Below are 6,679 nucleotides of genomic sequence, written 5' to 3'. Positions count from 1 at the left end.
AATATAAACTATCAAAGCTTGATTAGGATCTGAAGGCAAGTGCACAATAGTTACAACTTGACCCAAGCTACAAATCTACTCATTATAACAAGATTAGATTTTTAACTGATATATAGGCAGAATTGCTAAGAGAAGAAGCAAGAATAAGAGCTACATTGATAAATATATAGGGCCATGATTCTCCCAAACATGGATGCATTGCAGAAACACATTGCACATGCAAAAATGCTCATCCATGACAACAACTTCTCCATTGTAGACCATATGATAGAACTGTTAGTAGGAGTGCAAATTACATTGCACACATGCAAGGTGTTGCAAGAGAATTGGGACAAGACAATGCCATTAATTTTGAGGGTACATTCATATTTATTGTTGCATTTTGGCATTATTGTATAGTATATATAGCTGAAATCTTTGGCATTAATGTCAAAAATGGGGAGAAGATTTTAGAAAAGATGTATATAGATGTATTATGTAAAAGAGAAGATGTATAGAAAAGAGAAAAATGTATATATCAGATGTGAAAAGATGTAAAGAATACTATATATTATGTATGGAGGAGCATTATAGTATTATTCATGTACAAAAAATACATCTCTTACAAGACCAATTTTGAAAAATCTCAAAAATAGTATACTCTACCAAGTCAGAGACATAAGGTGATGGATAAAAAGTATTCTTATACATTTTTAATTTAGTTTTGATTGATAAGTGTTCTTGTCACTAATGCCAAAGGGGGAGATTGTTGACATTACAATCATGTCTTTTACTAGTGACATACACTTATTCAGATTATAAGCATCTACCGAGCATATTGTATAGTTAACAGTGTTAAATAAGCATTTTAGACTCTACCAAGTTCTATAGTTGCTACTGTGTCCCTTGGACAATTTTCAATTTGAGTTGAGCAATTACTACAAAGTTTTTGAACAGTAATGTAAATTGAGCATCTTAGTGTATGTCAAATTTATCAATATAAATTGAGTCATGTAGTGCTTACCAACTTTACAATTGATGTGATATGAGTCTAGTGTTAACCAAGCTACTCAATGTTAACCAAGTGACTCAGTTTATACCAAGCTCATAGTGATAGAATTGACCAAGCTATGTAGTGTTAACCAAGTGATTCAATTTATATGTCAATTTTCACAATAATCACTAAGTCACTAGTGCATACCAATTTCAAGACCACTTAGAAGTGATTAGTATGGACCGAGCCTCTATCTCTACCAAATTCATGATGATGTTGAGTATTGACTGTGGATGCCAAGTATTAGAACCTCATCGAGCAGGTCTTCTGAACTTGAGTTCCTGTAGTATGGGCCGACTTTCTGCATTTTGTGTAAAGTTGTATTTTGGCCAACTTTGTAATTTCTTAATTGGATTGGTATATATTTAATGTATTGTATCGCATCCAAAGTAAGTAAGAATAAATGAATAGAAATGAGATAAAAAGTAGAGAAGAGTACAAAAGAAAAGTACAAGGCCACAAGAAATATAAGAAGCAACAAAGATTTATCTATCAAAGAAAAGTGATTTCTACACTTAGAGGAATCTCATTTAGAAAACCAAGTTGTAGATCAAAGATTAGTTACTATTTCATCCTAACAAGTGGATCAGTAAAATCCTTTAGCAAGGTAGACCTAATGGTCTTATGTAAATCTCTTTACCGAGTGCATACTTCATTGTATGTTTGTAAATCCTTTAGCAAGGTGGACCTAGCAGTCCTTATTGATCCTAACAGGGAAAATTATCAGAAACAATCATTGTAAGCCTTAATAGGCCAACTTTATACTCCAGTATTAAAGCTTGTGGGTAGCATCCCCACCCTAATTTTACTTTCTATTTAGAAGGTTTCTAGGTTAGCAAATTGTGTTTTAAAAGTGTTATGTATGCTTTAATGTTTTCAGTTTCTCATCTCTCTGAATACATGTGAAGGAATAATTTCTAACTAAGGATTAAGTTTTATTTGTTATTGATTCACCCCTCCCCTCTCAATAACTTAAGCCTATCATAATTTTTCCAACAATTCTTGGGGTTATGACCTTGCCTACTTCAGAATAGATGATGTAGAGATTTAATCGGTCTAGTGGTATAGAGAACTATTGTTTGACTAGGCTAGATATTGATGCTTCCTATATGGGGGAGTATATGTATTGAGAAAATTCACTAAGGACTCTTGGTAATTGGTCTTGAGTAGTGTCTTTGGACACTTGATATGTTTGTAGATGGAGAGGATGATTCACACAATGAGATCTTTGTCATTAATGTCAATGGGGGAGAGAATATATGAAAAATATAAGCTAAATATGAGAGAGAGAAGTGAGAAAAATATGGGAGAGAGAAGTGAGACATATATGGAAGAGAAATGTAACAACATCCTCTAGATGAATGGGGGAGAGATAGATGAACATATCTGTATTAGGGAGATTTAGAAAGATTTATGTAAGGAATAAGAATATCTTTATGGGGAGATATATAGCATGAATAATTATGATTGTATAGGGGAGAAGCTAAGATTTTTTTAGAGTGTGAACAACTAAGGCTAACCCTACGAGAATTTGGAAAGATAAGAACAACAACAATAGAATTTTGTTTGGTATTCTTGGAACCTAGATGCTTTTCATCTATGTTGTCATCAATAAAAATGGGGATATTGTTAGCATGAATGTTGAAGGTCTTCCCTTGGGGGAGTATCCTAAGAATTGGTGACCATGTGGCATAACTAACATGTTGCGTCCATGATTGTGTTTGTCATTGATGACAACATAGTATGGTTTCTGTGAAGACTCATAGAGTAGAAGACATATATCATTATTGTATGGACATACATTTGATGGTAAGATGATGCACGGTTAAGGACACATTACATGCTATTTCATGATGATTACTTTAAGTTCATGTAACATGAGTTGAAGAAATATAGAAGATATACATAATTTACAAAGAATAGTTCAAAGGTAGAGTACTTGAGAAGTAGTTTATGATGATTGTATTTTATTTCTTAAAAGAGATAAAATCAAGGTATGCAATGTTACACAATGATAGAGGATAGTCTAATGATGACATCAGAAAGTGCACAAATCCTAATGTTGTATGTTTGAAAATTTTGATAGATTGTGAGCCGATAGTTCTATGTGATTGTAAAATAATTAATTATATTGTTGTAGTCCTATTATAACTAATTGGGAAAGCCTCAATGCCAACTCAAGGAATTATTTTGAGGGATTTTTATAAAGGAAATTATTTTCCTTGATTTTAAAAGAATGTGGAATATGAATTGATCAACTAAGTGTGAGAGAGATCAGATTGTTTGTTAAATGTGATTAAGAAATCCAAGGGATTATTGGGTGTGAAGTTTGTGATTTGGTATCGAGATCGAAAGAAGAAGAAGTCTAGTTGGTAGGATAGAGAAAGAGGAAGGAGTAGTATAGTTCATTTATATTATTCTACAAGGAATAATATAGAGATCATTTGGATAGTGGGTTCATTGTTCTTTCCCATGAAGCTATTGGATAGTGGATCCATCTACCTTCTACAACTCCTAATAGGGTTGGAATCTCATACTAGAGATTTAAAGTCTTAATAGGGATTGGTATGTACTTAATGATTTCATAGACTCCTAAAAGGCTCCATCCTCTAACAAGGAATATTTATATTAGTGGATCATCTTATAGGTACTAACCTCACTGAGGTTTTCCCTCTCATCAAGGGTTTCTCTAGTTGCCATATCTAATGTTATTGTGCATGAGTATCTTGTTGTGGTTTTTAATTATATTGCTCATATGGCTAAGATTTAATAAAGTTGATAATTATGATAATAATTGGATAATTGATTCCCCCCCCTTCCCGCCTCTCAATTATATTGGTGGACTATATATTCTAACACAAACTTCTCAAAATAGGTTCTCCATCAATTCCTTTATTCCACAAGATTCTTCCTAACATCAAGTTCTAACCATTATTAGGTTCATTATGTGTTTTGGCAACTTCTTCACAAGCCAAAATGTTTATGCCATTGCCTCCAATCTTCTTTCTAGAGTTAGTACATAAAAAACATATATGCCTTTCTTCACCACATTTGTAACGAGTACCTATAAACCAAGATCTTTCTTCTCTCTTTCCACTATTATTATTCCTAGAGTAACTAGTATACAATATGCCTCTACTGTAATTATCTCTTTTATTATAAGACCCTTCCTTCCATTCTCATTTTCATTTATCTTACATTGTGTTGCAAGTTCTACTACTTTCTCCATAAGTTTTTCATCATCTTTTCAAAATTGTCATGCCTAACCACTACTTCTATTCTTCAGTATTTTTAGACTTTACAGTTTGGTGATCATTTCAGTTGATATTTTGTATTTCACTGCGGTACTTGGTTATATTTTTGTATCTTTTGGAATTTGAGACTTATGATGAACGTATTTTCTATTCAGAACTATTATTTAGTTTTGAATATTATTTATAATGTTATGATTTGAAAACTATAATTTCATGTTGTTTGGGTATTGGTCATGTTTGTTATGTTTCAGACTGGACGTAAACAGTATTTTGTGTTTTAATTATATTCGAAAGAAAGCTTTAAATTTGTATGCTTTATGTTGTATGTGTTGGAACCTATTATTATATCTACATTTGTGTGACTAAGAAGGGATTGGATTATTGCTCATCACCCTAAGTAGGTTTAATTACATCTAATTGGCAAGTAACCCTAGATGGGTGTCGAGTGTTTTGCATAAGGTATTATTTTTATTGTTTTAAAAAGCCATATATGGTGGTGGAAAATATCTGTTATGTGTACTCGGTATAGTGATGGTGTTGCAGTTGTATTCAATGCATATTTATGAGTTTTTATGGCACTGAAGTTTGGCCGACCTTATCTATATGCAATTTGGTATTTTCTTCTTGAAATGGGCCAGAAATTTGGCCTCACAACTTTGTTCTATTATGCATCTGGGTTGATGGTTGCTAAGAAATAGCAACATGGAGGAATTAGTCGGTAGAGCATTCATGTTTATGAAGCTAGGCTTAGTTTGGGATCTCCCTATCAATCATTATCCTTCTTTCGCATATCAGTGTGTCTGGTTTTGGAGTGTGTTTTTGTTTTGGGGCTTTGGCAATAAGTTATTTGTAGAAGCTTTGCATCAAGCATTTTGGAATCTATTGTGATTTCAGGTAGGGGGCCTTTCTTAAACCCTACTCTCTCTCGGTTGTGTGCGTTTCATTTAAAATTTTTAACTAGATTGGTTTAAAATGGTTTGTTTAAGGTGTAACATATCGACACCCAAGGGTGGAAGTATGCAAGGTCAGCAATTAATTTGTTGGACTCTATATATCTCCACATTTGGATGTGGGTATGGTGAGATTGCTATGGTAACATAGCCATGCTATAGCGTATTTGTTATGGGTTATGGTAATAAGTGTTATAGTGATGTTTTTGGTTTTCTTTCAGTCATGCTCTGTGTGTTTGAAACTTTGGTGCATTTTGTTAATGAACATTTTGATAGAAACAGTTTGCATGCATTCTTGATATGACTATTCTGTTGGAACTTTAGCAAGATTTAGGTTGGGTTTTTAGTTGACTTGATTTTGGGCAAACAGTTTGTATATATGTATATAAATCTATTCATGTTTTCCATCAGGTCGTATTGCGTTTGAAAACATGGTTTTGACTGTTAGTTTGATACTGAACATTGTAGAACTGTATAGTAAAAGCCAAGGCATTTTGTCATATGGTTTGCAGGAAGTTAAGGTATAAGTTTAATTTGGAAAGTTTTTGTAAATGCCATACTTAGTTAGCTTTGTGAATATTAGAGTGGATGTATCTCTGTTTTGCGAAAAGAATTGGGGTATAAAAAAACCCGAGTCCGTCTTTTGAATTTTATAGTTGCATATGAGTATGAGACTCAGTCCGATCCACAGTGTTTGTTTTTAAATGTCAGTATTTTAAAAGTTTAGTTTGGTATGTGAAATTGTATGAACTTAAAACATAGGTAAACCATCGAACACATACATTATACTGAGGGTGGCATTTGGTCAAACAATTAGGAGGTAAATTGGAAACTAGTAGAAGTTCTATTCAAACGTTATAAATCACTTTTTAAATATTTATGGAAATTGTTTTGATAAGTAAATTATGAGTTAATATTTAATTGTGATTTAGATGTTGGATGGTTAAGATTTCTATTAGTTTTCAAAGGCAGTGTTATGAGAAATTTTAATGTGAAACTCGTAATTACAGTGATAACATGGAGATAGTATCATTTGTCCATTATAATCTGATGGAAATTAAGTTATTATTACTGATGTTTTAAGAAATAGTTTGCAACAGTGTATGAAATTATTTGATAAACAAAGACATAGGGAAATGTTGTTGTTTCAACGTCAATGTGGTCATAGTGTGAACAATTAGTTTACATCCTATAGTATAGGAAAGATTACATCCTAATTATTTTAGTTGTTGGCATGATGAAGTTACAATGCTAATTCTATGAATTGTGTTATTTATTGTTTCAGATATTATGATTTTATATGTTGTTGTATTTATAGTTGAATGGTGGCTTATTGTCAAACAGAGGCAAACTTAAATAGACACTTACTTTTTAATAACGTCGTTAATGGTCATGTGTTAAGCATTGGCTGTACTTAGTTTCTATTATGTTTAATTTTGATT

The sequence above is a fragment of the Cupressus sempervirens genome, chromosome 3, assembly GCF_028749045.1.
Source record: "Cupressus sempervirens isolate cs-2001-9-10 chromosome 3, ASM2874904v1, whole genome shotgun sequence".
Classification (NCBI taxonomy): domain Eukaryota; kingdom Viridiplantae; phylum Streptophyta; class Pinopsida; order Cupressales; family Cupressaceae; genus Cupressus; species Cupressus sempervirens.
The sequence above is the reverse complement of the archived record's forward strand: the minus strand, read 5'-3'. Positions refer to the sequence as shown.